At 38.6% G+C, this 19,380-nt stretch overlaps 1 non-coding gene across 1 annotated transcript; it reads left to right on the forward strand.

Annotated features, from left to right (window-relative positions):
• On the forward strand, nucleotides 2,068–2,140 carry TRNAE-UUC. The gene has a single exon. It is a non-coding gene; the product is annotated as a tRNA-Glu (tRNA).

Below are 19,380 nucleotides of genomic sequence, written 5' to 3' on the forward strand. Positions count from 1 at the left end.
TTAATATGATCAAATCCCATCAATTTAGAAGTAAGAGTAGAAACAAGAGCGTACCTTCTTGAAAGCGCATCAGCAACTATATTGTCTTTGCCTTGCTTGTAGCTAATCACATAAGGAAATGTCTCAATGAATTCAACCCATTTGGCATGTCTTCTACTCAATTTACCTTGGCTTTTCAAGTATCTTAAAGGCTCATGGTCAGTTTTTATCACAAACTCCTTTGGCCACAAATAATGCTGCCATGTAGCAAGAGCCCTTACCAAATGAATACAATTCTTTATCATAAGTAGAATAATTCAATGGAGCCCCATTCAACTTCTCACTAAATCTCACTAGAATAATTCAATGCAGCCCCATTCAACTTCACATAATCAGGGATAGACAAATCAACTTTGTGTTCGAATTTGTGTGGGTAAGGATTCTTTCCCGTTGCCTTCTCAGCCTTAAGTGCTTTCAGCCTATTTTCAAAGTATTGCTGCAAACCAAACCCACAATTAATTTTAGAATTCTGGGATGTGCTTTCTTGGAATATAATTTTCTCTGAAAGTCATTTTTTAAACTCATTTGCTCCTCTTAAACAATGAAAATATCCAAAAAGAAAAAACTAGACAAGGAATCCTAGAATTCCGTCTATTTTCTGGGTTTGGGAAAGTGTGGATTTTCAAGAACGAGGATCATATGATATGTTGGGAATCTCTTATGATAATCATCCACGCTTGAAACGTATCTTAATGCCTGAAAGTTGGATAGGATGGCCCTTACGTAAGGATTATATTGCCCTTAATTTTTATGAAATACAAGATGCTCATTGAATGATAAGAAAGCTATTTCCACTTAGACAATTTCAGATATTCAAGGATTGCACGTTCTGTTCTAGATTAAGCAGGTCTAATTTAGGGAAATTATCGATAGGCTAACAAAAAAAGACAATTAGGGATTCATTGGAATTCTCACATTTATTTGGAAGATACTTATTTCGGATGGGTCACACCAATAGGATGAACCAAATGAGTTCCCAGTATAATAATTAAGTATAATGATAATGTATTATCCAGTTAGCTACTTTTTTTATTACAAATAAAAATACAATTCTCCCCTCAAATATGAATCAAATATGAATACTAGATTGGACTTTTACAAAGCCCCTTATCGGATTTGAACCGATGACTTACGCCTTACCATGACGTTACTCTACCACTGAGTTAAAAGGACCTTTTTGATTTAATTCCGGAATTATTCACTATGTGGATAAAATATCTATATGTACATATATTATAAACATAAGTATATATGCATAAGTACATGCAGTAGATACATAGTGTCTAGTGGCTCATTGTTGAATAATAAAATGGATTTACCTAGGAAGTCAAAAATGCAATGAATTGTTTCAAGACCGACTCAAATTGCTTTTTTTCTTTTATTGAATTGATCCCACCAGAACAAAATTCACTTGATTGATACATGTACATACACCTAGCAATTCAACATAAAATTCAAGATATTTCATCGAATCATGGAATGAAGAGATTCTACTTGTCTCCTGAACTAAATTCTTGGAGAAAAAAGAATTTTCTTCTTGATCCCGTTTAATAAATTTCTCGTTTGTTAATTTCCTGTCTTGGTGGGAGGGAGATAAGGACATCTCGTCTTAACAATGAATCAAATGAAAGTGAAAGAAATCGAATTTCACACCTTTTTTCTTTTCTGACGGACCAATCATTCCCTGCAAAAATCCTACTCTTCCTTATTATTTCTATTTTTTGTATTTATTATATTTTTTATTTATAAATAAAAAATTAAAATTCTAAATAAAATTCGAAATACTAAATAAACTAAACTAAAATAATCGAAATAAATTCAATTGAAATAATTCCAAAATAAAAAAAATACTACTACTAGATTTCTAATGGCGATTCTAATGAAGAATTCATCAATGACGAATAAAAAAAAATTCTATGCAATTCTGAAAGGGGGAAAGATCCCTCGGATAGAGTCATTCTATTATATTGATAATTTCAAAAAACTGATCATACTATGATCATAGTATGATGGCGGTTGGTCAAGCAGGCCCCCATCGTCTAGTGGTTTAGGACATCTCTCTTTCAAGGAGGCAGCGGGGATTCGAATTCCCCTGGGGGTAGGGCACTACGAAAGGAAGTTGATCATGGATTACCAATAAGTCTAAAATTGATTCTTCCTGGGTCGATGCCCGAGCGGTTAATGGGGACGGACTGTAAATTCGTTGGCAATATATCTATGCTGGTTCAAATCCAGCTCGGCCAAATAATTCGCCAATCCGCCATAAGATGATATAACCCCCTTTGTACTTCAGAAATACCCGATCCGGAGATAAAAAAGAATCAAATTTTCTGCTAGATCCCGTATTTCCCTGGGATTGTAGTTCAATTGGTCAGAGCACCACCCTGTCAAGGCGGAAGCTGCGAGTTCGAGCCCAGTCAGTCCCGATGGATCCAATAAATATATCAATAAATCTCTCCCTTTTTGTGAATTTTATGAAGGGGACCAGGGGCAGAATTTCATTCTCAAAGCAAAGGGGAAATCCTTGTTTCTTTTTTCTTTCCTTTTGGTAGGAGAAAGATATATGCGGTTGGATTAGTACAATTATTGGTAGCATTATAGTCAGTATTCCAAGAAATGCTGGCTTTTTCGATTGCCCCCGATGCATGTAATGGAATCGAGTACTATAACTTTTTGAGGCGCGCATACACAAGGGGGATTCCTTTCTTATCCAATACAAAATTTAATATAAGAAAATACTTTCCAGAAAAAACAATTTATTTTTCTGGCTACGGATTTATGGGACCTCACTTACTAGTTTGAAGTTGAAAAATAGATTTCATGCAAATTGCACACTGAGCTTTTGGTATAGGTGTCCCGGGGCTAATAATCTACGAAGAAAGGAGGGGAAATGGCAGATCAACCAAAGATCCTACTCCTCTTAGAAAGGGGAATGAATCATTTTTCCGATTTTTCATTTTGTTTTAAGGCCCCATCGACGAAAGAACAAATCGGAAAATAGTAAATTTGATGAATATTCATTTTTTTACGGTCTCATCTTTATCACACTTCTTTGTCTTCCAAGTCAAANATTAAACCCGAAACTCCCGGCAGATGGCCAGTGGCCCAAAGAAACGAAAGAATCGGTTACGTTTTTCATATGATCTCCTCTTATAGATAGACTAAAAAATCGAACAGAGTTCTTTTTGTAGCACTTCGCCCTCTTTTTATTTATTCTTTTTATTTATTCTTTTTATTTATTCTTTTTATTTATTCTTTTATTTTTTCTGAAATTGAGTCAAAAAATAAAAAATATTCGAGTTAGTTATAAATTATGAACTAATGAACTAGCCCTTTTATTGGTTATTGGAACACTAACACTTACTAAAAAGAGTTTCCCTTGGTCTATGAACGGGAAGGATGAAAGCGAGTCAGTATGCTAATTCCTCATCCGCAAATCAGCCCTTCCCGTAGGTTCTTTTCTCAAAGAATAAAGAATTGGAGGAGGGAAATCTTGATAGAATTTGAAAAAGCAAACGACAAGTCGAAGGCAATAAAATATGAAAAATAAATACATTTTTCATATTTCTAAGCTAAGATTAAACAAAAGGATTCGCAAATAAAAGTGCTAATGCTACAACCAGTCCATAAATTGTTAAAGCTTCCATAAAAGCTAGACTAAGCAATAGCGTACCTCGTATTTTTCCCTCTGCCTCAGGCTGTCTCGCGATACCCTCTACAGCTTGACCCGCAGCAGTCCCTTGACCAACTCCAGGTCCAATAGAAGCAAGCCCTACGGCCAATCCAGCAGCAATAACGGAAGCGGCAGAAATCAGTGGATTCATGATAAGTTCCTCGTACCAAAAAAAAGAAATGGTTAATGATACAATCAACCAATGAGTTATGACTTAATTATTCCCTCGCTAGGATTCATCCAGTCGAAGTAACTAAGAACTTCGGATTGAAGTAATAAGATTATTGAATCATCAGAACTACTTCGATATATCTTTTTTACTTTTTAGCCACAGAGTCTTTGTGAACCCATACGACTTTCGTTCTTCCATTTTTTGGTTCGAACTTTTAGTTGAATTATTTCTTGATTTCATCCGTTTATTCATTCAATTCACAGTCACAAGGGGCCGGAAGGACTTCTAGTCTATTAGAATCCCCTAGAGTAGTAAAATATATCTTTAGTTCATTTCATATATAACTAGCACTAGTCAATATCTAATATCACATATACATGTCTTTCTTCCATAACGTAAACCAAGCATTCATCTTAGATTCAATCCTATTCGAGAATCAAGCGTCGAAACATCTAGAAGGGTTGGCTTATAGTTATTCAATTACAGATACCTCCCTCTCCTAACCGACCCTTTCTAAAATACTCAAAAAAATCCCTTTTTTGTAAATTCTTTTGAACCTTACCTTTTCTTATTATTCCACCTAGATAAATCTAAATGGACAAATTGATTAGGCCGAATAATTCCATATGTATAGAAATATCATTATTTGATTGATCTAAGTTCATGCAATTTATTAATAAAAATGAATAATTTATTTATTAATTATTAATATTTTGGTCAATCGTTGAATAAAATCAACTGAAAGGGAAATCGTTTTGCCCTTTTTTATTTAATTTAATTACACGTCGTAAACCTATACAACAAGAATTCTAATTATTGACAAAAATTCTTATATTCAAATAGTTTTAACAATGAATTAATAATGAGATGGACTAAGCAATCTAAAGTGAATATTCATTGAGACGAAGTATGATATTAAGTGAAGGAAAGGGGAATTTTAGGAAAAAGATCTTTTTTTTTAGATCTTTTTCCCCTTACTCTTTAATATCATCGTAATTTTTTTGCTATCACTCTAGATCGTATATAAAAAAGTTGTATATTTAGATTCCCCTATTCTATTTCCTAAGTTAAGTAATTCTCTTGAGCCACCCACCATATTTATACATTGCTTTGGGCTAAGCTAAATAAGACTATTTCAATGATGGCCCTCCATGGATTCACCTATATAAGCCGCGGCTAAAGTTGCAAAAATAAGAGCTTGAATACCACTTGTAAATAATCCAAGGAGCATGACAGGTATAGGAACTACTAAAGGTACTAAAGAAACAAGAACAACAACTACTAATTCATCAGCTAAGATATTCCCGAAAAGTCGAAAACTAAGTGATAAAGGTTTTGTGAAATCTTCTAAGATGTTAATGGGTAAAAGGATTGGGGTTGGTTGAATATATTTTCCGAAATAACCTAATCCTTTTTTTGTAAGACCCGCATAGAAATATGCCACTGATGTGAGTAAAGCCAAAGCAACAGTAGTATTTATATCATTCGTGGGTGCGGCTAACTCCCCATGAGGTAATTGTATGATTTTCCAAGGTAAAAGAGCTCCTGACCAATTAGAAACAAAAATAAATAAAAACATAGTGCCAATAAAAGGAACCCAGGGCCCATATTCTTCGCCAATTTGAGTTTTACTCACATCTCGAATAAATTCAAGAACATATTCGAAGAAATTCTGACCCCCGGTCGGAATGGTTTGTGGGTTCCGAACAGCTATAGTGGCTGAACCTAATAAGATAGCAATTACAACCCAAGAAGTAATAAGTACTTGGCCATGTACTTGGAAACCCCCTATTTGCCAATAGAAATGTTGGCCTACTTCCACACCGGATATATCGTATAACCCCTTTAGAGTATTGATGGAACATGATAGAACATTCATATTGCCTTGCCCTCTGAAAAAATTGAACTTTAAACAAAATTTTTTGATTCAACCATCTCTTTGTCTACTTGAATCGGATATTTTGAATACCAACTAAGATTTAGAATACTAATAAATCACATAATATCCCCAGCTATTTTTATCTCTTTTTTAAAATTCAAAAATAGTAAGCGATTCCATAAGGAATTTCTGAAGTAAGTTATTTATCTTATTATGTTATTATTAATCAAGTATTTCTTATTAAGCTAGAACGACCCTCAGAAATTGTGAATACTAATTTGTTAAGAATTAATCAGATTGAGGATATCGCGTCATCATTCTCTGGAATTGAAATATCTACGAGATCGGGGTCACAATTTGTATCGGTTAAATAAATTGTTGGAATTACTAAAGTGATACACTCTCATAAGGCCGTATATTCTTCGTGCTGATCAATGATGATTACAATATCGGGTACCCCTGTGTAACGACCCGACCGGTCGTTTTGAGCTTTTGCACTTTGATCGCCAGCTCTCGGGCATGACTTGCCCCGTATGATATATTATGACTGATGTAGATTGTTGGTTTTGGTTTTTACGGAAATCGGTATGAATTTGAAAGAACAGTCTCAGTTGAAAGCTTTGAATTTGAAAGGTTTGACCAAGAGTTGACTTATTTGTATATGAGTTCGGATCGGAATTTTTATGATTTGGTTAGCTTCATTGGGTGATTTATGACTTAGGAGCGTGATCGAAATTGGTTTTGGAGGTCCGGTGTAGAATTAGGCTTGAATTGGCGAAGTTAGTATTTCGGCGAATTCCGGTTGATAGGCGAGATTTTGATATAGGGGTCGGAATGGAATTCCGAGAGTTGCAGTAGCTCCGTTATGTCATTTGGGATGTGCGTGCAAAGTTTTAGATCATTCGGACGAGGTTTGGTAGACTTTTTGATCGAAAATGTGTTTTTAGAGTTTTTGAAAATTTTAAGGTTGAATCCGATGAAAAATTTGTGTTTTGATGTTGTTTTGAGCGTTCCGAAATTTGGAACAAGTTTGAATGATGTTTTAGGATTGGTTGGCATGTTTGGTTGAGGTCCCGGGGGGCCTCGGGTGAGTTTCGGGGTGGTTCCGGACCATTTCTAAGCTATTTTTAGCTACTGGTTTTTGGCTACAGCAGTGTTCTATGCGATCGGGCACAGTGCTTCGCGATCGCGAAGAACAAATATTCTGCTGCGTTGATCCCACTTTGGAAGCTTATATCTCACAACTTGTAAGGAATTTGGAGATGATCCAAAAATGAAAGTTGTAGCCCTTTGTCTCTGGTTTTTAGAAATGTAAACTAATTAGAATTTCAAGTTGTGTACAAAAAGTTATGGCGGTTACACTATAGGCTGTCCGGGAAGGTCTCTAATACACATGGCTGAATTTGGAAGATTATATCTCGCAATGTATAAGGAGTAAGGAAATAATAAACATATGAAATTATAGCCCTTTGTGTCTAGTTTTCAGAACATCAAACCATTTGTCATTTGGAGTTGTGTGCAAAAAGTTATGACCATTATACTGGAGGCTATCCGGAAGAGCTAGGAATTGTTCTTCGCGATCGCGAAGCATTGTCCGCGATCGCGAAGGGCAAATTATGGGCTGAGAAAAGTTGTTCTTCGCGATCGCAAAGCATTTTCCGCGATCGCGTAGAGTAAATACCTGGGCAGAAGCTTTATTTCATGGTTTCAGCCATTTTTTACATTTTTGGACCAAGGGAGCTCAGGTGAGGTGATTGTTCGAGAGATTTTCAAGGAAAACATCGGGGTAAGTGTTCTTAACTCAATTTTGGTTAGATTACTCGAATCCATTGTTATTCTTAACATGTAATTGGTGATTTTAAGTTGAAAAAGTTTGAAAACCCTCTTTGATATATTTGAGGATTTGAGGGTCGAAATGTTATCGGAAATTAGTAATTCTGGTATGGTTAGACTCGTGGTTGAATGGGTTGTCGGATTTTGTGAGTTTCGTCGGATTTTGAGATGTGGGCCCCACGGGCAATTTTGAGATAAATTTGGATTTTGTTGGAAAATTAGTACTTTCATATGGAATCAATTCCTATAACTAGTATTGACTGAATTGAATTAATTGTGACTAGATTCGGGTCGATTGGAGGCCGATTCAAGGGGCAATGACATTTCGGAGTAGGATTTTGCTCGGATTGAGGTGAGTAATGATTGTAAATGATATCCTGAGGGTTTGAAACCCCGGATTACACATCGTTGTGTTACTTTGAGGTGACTTACACGCTAGATGACGAGCGTGGGGTAGAGCACCACTGGGGATTGTGACCTAGTCCATCCCGATCGAGTACTTTAATGCGTATTTGATAGTTAATTGTTTGATGTTATTATATTTTTGGGCTGTATACCATGTTTGGGGCCTTGTGCCGACTTGTTGAGACCCTTAGGGGCATTTTTACTATCTATCCTCACTCTAATTGTTTGAAAGCATGCCCTTAGTCATGTGTTACCTGTTTATTACTCAAATCTGGCTTTATCACTATATTCTTAAAATGTGGAAACTGTTTTGGGCTGAGTTCCCTGTTTTTATTGAGATAGACCAAGGGTCTGATTGTGAGGTTAATGATTGAGAGAGGCCGAGGGCCTAGTTATGAGGATTATATATCTATGGATCGGGCTGCACGCCGCAGCAATATATATACATATATGGATACGGATCGGGCTGTACGACGCAGCAATACTTATATGGGTCGGGCTGCACACCACAACAATATTGCGCTTGGGCCGTAAAGGGGCCCCTCCCGGAGTCTGCATACCCCCCAGTGAGCGCCGTCGATGATATATGGATCGGGCTGCACGCCGCAGCGATATATGGATCGGGCTGCACGCCGCAGCGGGTACTATATGATACTATTCTAAGAGTGATCTGAGAGAGAGAGCCCGAGGGGCTGAGAGTGTTCTGAGAGTGATCCCGAGGGGCTGGTACTGTTCTGAGATATTGCCCGAGGGGCGAACCTTTATGTGTTTATCTTTCATATTCACTTGTCATTTTACCTGTTATGCTGTGGTAGTTGTGCCCGAGGGGCAGATTTTCTGTGCTTATCGGCACTAACTGTTTTGCAAATCATTGCGTAACTGTTGAAAAAGTCTTTTTCAAAAAAGGTTTAAACTGAGGTAAGATATTTTCTAAAGATTTCACAGCTTCACAGCTTTTTCTCAAAGGGTTTTACACTGCTCTATACAGCATGATGGTTTGTTTTACGTGATTTCTTACTGCTCAGTTATTATATACCTTTATTACTCACTGAGTTGGAGTACTCACTTTACTCCCTGCACCACGTGTGCAGATGCAGGTATTTGTTCACCCGGTAGCGGGTTTTGGCTGATTGGAGGCAGAGCTATAGGAGTTTAGCGAGGTGACTGCCAGTGTTCGCAGAACTGCTTCTCTCTCTGTCGTTCATTATTCCTGTTCATTGTATTTTTAGACCTTGTAGTTGTATTTACACTCTTATAGATGCTCGTGACTTGTGACACCCCGATTAGGGTTGTGTTGGGTTGTACTTTCGCTAATTAATATTATTAAATCATATTTAGACTGCTTATTCACGTTTAACTATTTTTGAAAAGGCGATAGGGGTTAGTTGGCTGGCCTTGTCTTCACGAGAGGCGCCATCACGACCAGAGCGGGGATTTGGATCGTGACAAGTTGGTATCAGAGCCTAGGTTACATAGGTCTCACGAGTCTTGAGCAGGTTTAGTAGAGTCTCGCGGATCGGTACGGAGACGTCTGTATTTATCCTCGAGAGGCTGCAGAACCTTTACGAAAATTTCACATTCTTGAATTCTTATCGTGCGTCCTTGATTCAGCTTGAAAAGAAACTCTTGAAATTCCTTCCACGCGTTCGTATGCGCGCATGAGCGCTCAGTATCAGATGTTCCTTGATGGTTTGTGATTTCCCGATCGAGGGGCGAGATGTGATCTCTGTGAGTTGATATTGGGCCAGTCTGGAGGACTTGAGGCCGGATGTTTGCCTATGGCTTGAGCACCGAGGTGCTGATTGTGTGAAAAAGTGTTTTGAACTTATATGTTCGGTATTGTCCCTATTAGTGGAAGTGACGGTTGAGTAACTATGTGATAAGTATGTTAGTACTGCGAGATGTATTCATATGATTTGGAAATGACAAGAAGGGTCTGCTGGAGGATAGAAGAACTATTAGGTGCTTGAATTCCATCTTGATTCGAGATATAGCCCCGAGTTATAGGCGTGTGAAGAATCTTTTCATGTTTCCCAGTTGTGAGTGAAGTAAAAAAATTTCATGTTGCGGTATGAGTTCAGACTCAGGAAGACTAAGTGACTGCGTACAGTTTATGATGGTGGAAGGTATACATAAATGTTAGTTAAGGCGAAGCAGGTGGGTTATCTCCTGCAAAGTATTCTGGAGTTGTGTGATCTTTATGTTGTCTGTTAGAAGATCCCATTTACAAGTGAAATATATATATGTGAATATAATTTGGGTCGCTTAAGAGAGTGGGTTTAATTGTTATGAGAGTAATATGAGATTTGTAGAAGATATGAAGTACCAGATGGTCTGTGTTCCACGAGCTTATGAAGGATTGAGTTAATCTCACTATGGCATTATGGCAGCAATAAAGCGTATGCGTTATGAGTTATGGTACGTGTTTGACCTATGGCTTTGAGCCAAGTGGGGGAGTCCGCTATTGAATAGTTGATTGCACGGTTATGTGCTCTAATGGTCCCAGTTCGAGGCGCATTTGTGAATCAGTTATGGCTCGAGTAAAGGGAATTTCAATAAAGGCTATGTTATGCTTTATGGGTGTACGAGAATCGGGGAATGACTTGAGTTGTGGTTGGTAAGGAATGCTCGGTGCATAGGGCAGGAAGTTGCTTGGTTATATTGGAATGAGGTCACATTCTGCAGTGTCGGAGTGCTAATGAAGCACAGGTTGTTCGGTTCGTTTAATCAATCTAACTACGGTTTGAGTAGTGTGGATGACTCTAGAGAATGGTCCTATTGTGTTCAAAACTCTACATGCAATAATTGGAGGCTTCCAAGTTGTACTTATGGATAGAAACTGAGTTTTCAGTGGAAGATGGCAAGACTTNGATAGGATATGGTGATTCATGTGCCGTATGGACGTGAAGACGGAAGTTCTCATATTCAGGCTATGTTGTGATTGTAGATCGTGTGTATCAGCACTGTTTAGTGACTACCGAGATTTGGAGGCCCGAGTGGATCTTTCTTTGCTTGGTATGTTAGATTTTGGATGTGATGTTGGGTATTTAGACTGATCGTCTCAGTGTTGGGTTATTCTGGACTATTGCGCTATGGGCTAGGTTGGAAATGCCAAAGGTTGAGTGGCGAGGTGCGTCGGATTATGTTCTAGTGGAGTGGTTTATATTTCATAGACCCAGCGGACGGCTGGGAAGGATTGCTTTTCTTAATTGGGCCTTCGTGATGGATGTCAGTGCAGAGGTTTCTACCATTGATTCAGTTCCGGTGTTGAGGGACTTTCTGGAAGCGTTTCTTGTGGCCGGGCATGTTGCCGGGCGAGGTTGTGGATTTCGATATTTATTTGATGCCGGGCACCGTATCGTATGGCTCCGGCAGGAGTTATGGTAGTGGAAGGAGCAACTTCAGGCTTCCTTGGTAAGGAGTTCGTTGGCAGGCCAATGTGGATGCGTGTTCTAGCTCGAGTCGGCTTGGTTGGCCCCTAATTGTATTGTTGAGGGATAGGTTGATTCGACCGTTATTGAGCTTATTAGTGATCTGGGGAGATCTATGAGTTGCCTTTCTGTGTTGCGAGACATTATGATTTATTGGTTATGGGCACATATGGTGCGGTTCTAATGGGGTTCATAGTGGAAGTCGAGCGGGAAGAGTAATCGGGTGTTGCTCGGTGAATGGTGTATCGGTTACGTCCTATTGGGTTTGCGTGGTATATGTTACTTGTTTCACCGTGGGTGTAATGATTTGCTTTGGTTCCAGACATCAAATTGTGCGTGGTTGTCAATTTCGAGCATAGTGACTTGAGGTTTCCCATGTGGAGCAGTGTTTGGATAGGATCGCGCATTGTAGTGAAGCTATGTGGAGATATGACCTTGCAGGTTAGATTCGTGTGTCCTATTCTATGATGTGAGATGGGTTCTCAGCCCTGCGTTGTGGTGGTACTGGTGAGCTTGAGGTACAACTCTTTCATTTGAGTCATTTTCATGATTTGAGTATGTTAGGACCGTTGCTTATTGGTGCGCGTATTATGCTAGATGTGGCTCAGGCCTCTATTGGTGTGACATGTCTCCAGGGTAGTGTGTTGGGTCAGAGGAGATCGTTGGGATCATTAAAGAAAACAAACGGATTCGATTTCAGCATGTTTGATGGGTAAACATCGAGGTTCGGTTCAAAAAAAAATTTGCTATGATAATTGCCAGAGGAGAAATGACTTCATGAATGGTTGATCTGAGAAATGGTTATGGTTTATTGCGTGTTTCATTTATCGTTGGCAGTATATGAAAGTGTTGGAATGAGACTTTAGCTGATAAGAGGTTTTCTATCGGTATTTGGTTGTTATGGGCAGCTGCTGTAAATAGAAGTTATTGCTGCGAGCGTTAGAGTTATATGGTATATCATGGGATTGCTCCCGAGGTTGCAGGCATGGGTTACTACAGCTAGTTCGGGTCTATTCAGAGTATAGGTGTGAGGTTTTGATCGTATCGATGGTTTCAGAAATGAAAAGGTGGTTCTATGGCTTATGGGCCTGATTGGATTGTGCAATTTCAGTTGCAATGTGTTATCGGACCTATGTGAGATAGGGTGACGTGGGGTCACCCCGGGGCATATGCATGGTAAGGTTATTCAGCTAGGGGTTGGCTTCTAGAACAACTCTGGGTACGTTCGAGGACGAACGTGTGTTTAAGTGGGGGAGGATGTAACGACCCGACCGGTCGTTTTGAGCTTTTGCACTTTGATCGCCAGCTCTCGGGCATGACTTGCCCCGTATGATGTATTATGACTGATGTAGATCGTTGGTTTTGGTTTTTACGGAAATCGGTATGAATTTGGAAGAACAGTCTCAGTTGAAAGCTTTGAATTTGAAAGGTTTGACCAAGAGTTGACTTATTTGTATATGAGCTCGGATCGGAATTTTTATGATTTGGTTAGCTTCGTTGGGTGATTTATGACTTAGGAGCGTGATCGGAATTGGTTTTGGAGGTCCGGTGTAGAATTAGGCTTGAATTGGCGAAGTTAGTATTTCGGCGAATTCCGGTTGATAGGAGAGATTTTGATATAGGGGTCGGAATGGAATTCCGAGAGTTGCAGTAGCTCCGTTATGTCATTTGGGATGTGCTTGCAAAGTTTCAGATCATTCGAACGATGTTTGGTAGACTTTTCGATCGAAAATGTGTTTTTAGAGTTTTTGAAAATTTTAAGGTTGAATCCGATGAAAAATTTGTGTTTTGATGTTGTTTTGAGCGTTCCGAAGATTGAAACAAGTTTGAATGATGTTTTAGGATTGGTTGGCATGTTTGGTTGAGGTCCCGGGGGGGCTCGGGTGAGTTTCGGGGTGGTTCCGGACCATTTCTAAGCTATTTATAGCTGCTGGTTTTTGGCTACAGCAGTGTTGCGATCGCGGGCAACCGGACGCGATCGCGATGAGTAAAATGCGAAAAATTGCCAGTGCTTCGCGATCGCGTACAGTGCTTCGCGATCGCGAAGAACAAATATTCTGCTGCGTTGATCCCACTTTGGAAGCTTATATCTCACAATATATAAGGAATTTGGAGATGATCCAAAAATAAAAGTTGTAGCCCTTTATCTCTAGTGTTCAGAAATGTAAATTAATTGGAATTTCATATTGTGTACAAAAAGTTATGGCAGTTACACTATAGGCTATACGGGAAGGTCTCTAATACACAGGGCTGAATTTGGAAGATTATATCTCGCAATGTATAAGGATTCAGGAAATGAGAAACATAAGAAATTATAGCCCTTTGTGTCTTGTTTTCAGAACATCAAACCATTTGTCATTTGGAGTTGTGTGCAAAAAGTTATGACCATTATACTGGAGGTTGTCCGGAAGAGCTGGGAATTGTTCTTCGCGATCGCGAAGCATTGTACGCGATCGCGAAGGCCAAATTATGGGCTGAGAAAAGTTGTTCTTCGTGATCGCAAAGCATTTTCCGTGATCGCGTAGAGTAAATACCTGGGTAGATGCTTTATTTCATGGTTTCAGCCATTTTTAACATTTTTGGACCAAGGGAGCTCAGGTGTTCGAGAGATTCACAAGGAAAACATCGGGGTAAGTGTTCTTAACTCAATTTTGGTTAGATTACTCGAATCCACTGTTATTCTCAACATGTAATTGGTGATTTTAAGTTGGAAAAGTTTGAAAACCCTCTTGGATATATTTGAGGATTTGAGGGTCGAAATGTTATCAGAAATTAGTAATTTTGGTATGGTTAGACTCGTGGTTGAATGGGATGTCGGATTTTGTAAGTTTCGTCGGATTTTGAGACGTGGGCCCCACGGGAAATTTTGAGTTAAATTTCAGATTTTGTTGGAAAATTAGTATTTTCGTATGGAATCAATTCCTATAACTAGTATTGACTGAATTGAATGAACTGTGACTAGATTCGGGTCGACTGGAGGCCGATTCAAGGGGCAATGACATTTCGGAGTAGGATTTTGCTCGGATTGAGGTGAGTAATGATTGTAAATGATATCCTGAGGGTTTGAAACCCCGGATTACACATTGTTGTGTTACTTTGAGGTGACTTACACGCTAGATGACGAGCGTGGGGTAGAGCACCGCTGGGGATTGTGACCTAGTCCATCCCGAACGAGTACTTTAATGCGTATTTGATAGTTAATTGTTTGATGTTATTATATTTTTGGGTTGTATGCCATGTTTGGGGCCTTGTGCTGACTGGTTGAGACCCTTAGAGGCATTTTTACTATCTATCATGTGTTACCTGTTTATTACTCAAATCTGGCTTTATCACTATATTCTTAAAATGTGGAAACTGTTTTGGGCTGAGTCCCTATTTTTATTGAGATAGACCGAGGGTCTGACTGTGAGGTTAATGACTGAGAGAGGCCGAGGGCCTAGTTGTGAGGATTATATATCTATGGATCGGGCTGCACGCCGCAGCAATATATATACATATATGGATACGGATCGGGCTGCACGCTGCAGCAATACTTATATGGGTCGGGCTGCACGCCGCAACAATATTGCGCTTGGGCCGTAAGGGGCCCCTCGCGGAGTCTGCACACCCCTACTGAGCGCCGTCGACGATATATGGATCGGGCTGCACGTCGCAGCGATATATGGATCGGGCTGCACGCCGCAGCGGGTACTATATGATACTATTCTGAGAGTGATCTGAGAGAGAGAGCCCGAGGGGCTGAGAGTGTTCTGAGAGTGAGCCCGAGGGGCTGGTACTGTTCTGAGATATTGCTCGAGGGGCGAACCTTTATGTGTTTATCTTTCATATTCACTTGTCATTTTACCTGTTATGCTGTGGTAATTGTGCCCGAGGGGCAGATTTTCTGTGCTTATCGGCACTAACTTTTTTGCAAATCATTGCGTAATTGTTGAAAAAGTCATTTTTAAAAGAGGTTTAAACTGAGGTAAGATATTTTCTAAAGATTTCACAGCTTCATAGCTTTTTCTCAAAGGGTTTTACACTGCTCTATACAGCATGATGGTTTGTTTTACGTGATTTCTTACTGCTCAGTTATTATTTACCTTTATTACTCACTGCGTTGGAGTACTCACTTTACTCCCTGCACCTCGTGTGCAGATGCAGGTATTTGTTCACCCGGTAGCGGGTTTTGGCTGATTGGAGGCAGAGTTATAGGAGTTTAGCGAGGTGACTGCCAGCGTTCGCAGCACCGCTTCTCTCTCTGTTGTTCATTATTCCTGTTCACTTGTATTTTTAGACCTTGTAGTTGTGTTTACACTCTTATAGATACTCGTGACTTGTGACACCCCGATTAGGGCTGTGTTGGGTTGTACTTCCGCTAATTAATATTATTAAATCATATTTAGACTGCTTATTCACGTTTAACTATTTTTGAAAAGGCGATAGGGGTTAGTTGGCTGGCCTTGTCTTCATGAGAGGCGCCATCACGACTAGAGCGGGGATTTGGGTCGTGACACCCTGTCGTATATTTAATCCCGCCCAGATATATTTGCAAGCGAGATAATTATCTTTTCAACATAGCTGCATCTCTTTTCGGGAGACGGTTGAGTCTCCCTGTTTTTTGTTCCATTCTCAAGTCCCTGAACTTATGAAGTCTTGTTTCGGTAGTGGACCAATTCGATAACATACCGCCAAGCCACTTTTTATTAACATAATGACACCGGGCCCTTATTGCAGCCCACTCTACTGAATCAGCTGCTTTATTTTTGGTACCAACAATTAAGAATTGTTTTCCCCTACATGTTGCATCAAAAACTAAATCACAATCTTCTGATAAAAAACGAGCAGTTCTAGTAAGATTTGTAATATGAATACCCTTACGCTTTGCAGACATATAAGGCGCCATTTTAGGATTCCATTTCCTAGTACCATGACCAAAATGTACTCCTGCCTCCATCATCTCTTCCAAATTTATGTTCCAATATCTTCTTGTCATTTCTCCCCACACCCTCCCCCCTTTTTTTATTCTTTTTCAAAAAAAAAAGAGACGAGGAACCCTGAACTGGAATAAATAATTGTTCCGATGGAACCTTCTCTTCTAATGTAGATTGGACGTAGATACACGACCCAAACCATTATTCTTTTCTATTCATTATTCTTTTTATTACCAAAGCAAATAACCATACCAAATGCAGATAGCGAAAGAGATGAATCCGTTGTTAGGAAGCATTAAATCCTATAAATGATTGTTCGGGTATATCGTGGAAATTTTTTGAAAGACAAGAATCAAATAATTTTCTGTGGTGGAACAAAATATCTCTTATCTCCCCCTCGAATAGATTCTTTTTTTTGTTTCCAAAGGAATTTTTTTATGTTGTTTTGAAGGGTGCACTAATCCCTTGAATCCGGTACCAACGGGTATCACCCCCCCCCCCCCTTAATCCCGCTTAAATCGAATTTTTTATTCTTACTTATTCTGAGTCTTTGCTTGGGCCACGGCGGGATTAATCGCATTTTATATGTTTCGAATCTATTTACTTACTTTTGAAGGTCATTTAAACGTTCAGTTTCAAAATTATGGTGGGAAACAAAAAAAACCCTTCTATTCAATATCTCTATGGGGTAAAAACGGAGTTAAGAAAAAATTTTGTTTATTAACTATGAATAATAATAAAAGTACTTATTTTTTTGCAAAAACTAAATATCCAATTGATAAAAATGGAAGAAAGATGACACGACCTTTTATGACTATTGCTCATTTTGAGCATAAAGCGGTTTATTCCTATCCTTATGAATCGGACAATACTATGCTATTCCCAATATTTGTATCAGGACTCTTTACTTTGTTTGTTGGATCTCTAGGAATTCCTTATAACCAAGAGGGAGGGAGTTTGGATATATTATCGAAATGGTTAGCTCCATCTATAAATCTTTTGCATCAAAAGTCGAATAATTCGATGGATTGGAATGAATTTTTAAAGGATGCAGTTCTTTCAGTCAATATAGCTTATTTCGGAATATTTATAGCATCCTTTTTATATAAATCCAATTATTCTTCTTTAAAATTTTTTGAGTTAATTAATTCTTTTTTTAAAAAGGGTCCTAAGAGAATTCTTTGGGACAAAATTATAAATGGCATATATGATTGGTCATATAATCGTGCTTACATAGATGCTTTTTATACAAGATTCTTAGTTGGTGGGATAAGAGGATTAGCGGAATTTACTTATTTTTTGATCGACGAGTAATTGATGGGATGACTAACGGGGTTGGGGTTATTAGTTTCATTGTAGGAGAAGGTATCAAATATATAGGGGGCGGACGCATCTCTTCTTATCTTTTCTTGTATTTAGCTTATGTTTCAGTATTTTTATTAGTTTATTACTTATTCTTTTTAACTTTTTGAATCAAATTCCTTTTTTTTTAATTCACAATTACAATTATAGCCTGTCTCTGTAAGGTGAGAGTGGAATTTACCCTTTATTTTGTCCTTTCCATTCACTCGGATTTCTTTCGTTTCATCGATTTTGTCCGGATCCCACCTTTCTTCCGAAAAAAGGGAAGGAGAAGGATAAGGATCTTCTTCAGTGGATCCCTCTTGTTCCTGTTTAGTCCCCTTCATTTCGAAGTTGTTTCTATTTCTACATCTCTTTCTTCCTCACTTTCCACCCTTTCTTCTGTTTTTGAGGCTTCTTTCAGTTTCTTAGTAAGAATGGGTGAGGGTATTCTGCCTAAATAGTAGACACATGTAATAAATAAGAGAATACTAAAGATCCGAGCCATAGAATTTCTCAATTCTAACACAAGGTACTTATTAGATCGAATGTACTTATTCGATCTAATAGAATGATTTTGTCGTATCCATACTAATACCAATCCAAGACATTTCATGAATAAAATATGACCAATTAACCAACCAACAAAATCACTTGTTACAAATAAGATCTTGTTGTTGCATCGAAAGAGATAAATGCTGACTAATCTGGCTAACATTGAACTTGGTAAAATGAAATGGTTGAATAATTGAAAAATGAGATTATTCAGGAATACACATTGAATGTTGAGATTACGCATTGAATTTCTGGTAGTAGATCCATAATCAAAAAAGTGTTTGTGATTGTTCCAGAAGAAATGAAACAAAAAGATACCTCTTACTCTTTAGCAATCTAACACTTAAAACACTATTTTCAACTTTTAACACTGGAAAAATATCACAAAAAATTCCCTGTATCCTTATCATTCTTATAAGCTAACAAATATTACCTATTTTTATACCCAAAAAAATCTAAAACATTTTTTTCAGAAAAAAATTACTGCATAACCAAAAACCAAAAAGTTAATAGAAAAGGGGAAATGGAGTCACCATTGGATCTGTGTCCTCATCACCGGCTGCAGCATGCTTTTGAGACTGAGTGCTTGGCTTGTTTTCAGATTTCCCCTTGTTTTCAGACTTCCCCTTGTTTTCAGATTTCGCCTTGTTTTCTGGGTTCTCCATTTTGACTCCGACGAGAAGAATTAAACCCTAGTTGACGGCTTCGGGGGTAACTGTGAATAAAGAGAGTGTTGCGCTGAAACAGAGTACCTTAAATGGGGATATGGCTTTATGGAGGCTAGGGTTTAAGCGATTGGTACTTGAGCAGCACGTCTTTTTTTCCTTTTAATAAATTAAGATTTAAATTATTCTTAAACTATTAAAATATGTTGACGACGAAAATTAACAGTCTCAGGTAACAATGTACAAGTTACAAGCCCCTCTAGGAGTCTGCACACCTCCAGTGAGCGCGGGTACCCAATGTGATGTGAGATATAGCCCGAGGGGCTGGTATTGTTTCTGAGATATTGCCCGAGGGGCGGATTTGTTGACACTGTGCCCGAGGGGCGATCCTTTTATGTGTTTATTTTTCCTATTTGCCTATCATTTGCTTGCTTAAATTGTTAAAAAGGCATTTTATGAAGTTTAAACTGCACT

The sequence above is a fragment of the Nicotiana attenuata genome, chromosome 8, assembly GCF_001879085.1.
Source record: "Nicotiana attenuata strain UT chromosome 8, NIATTr2, whole genome shotgun sequence".
Lineage (NCBI taxonomy): Eukaryota > Viridiplantae > Streptophyta > Magnoliopsida > Solanales > Solanaceae > Nicotiana > Nicotiana attenuata.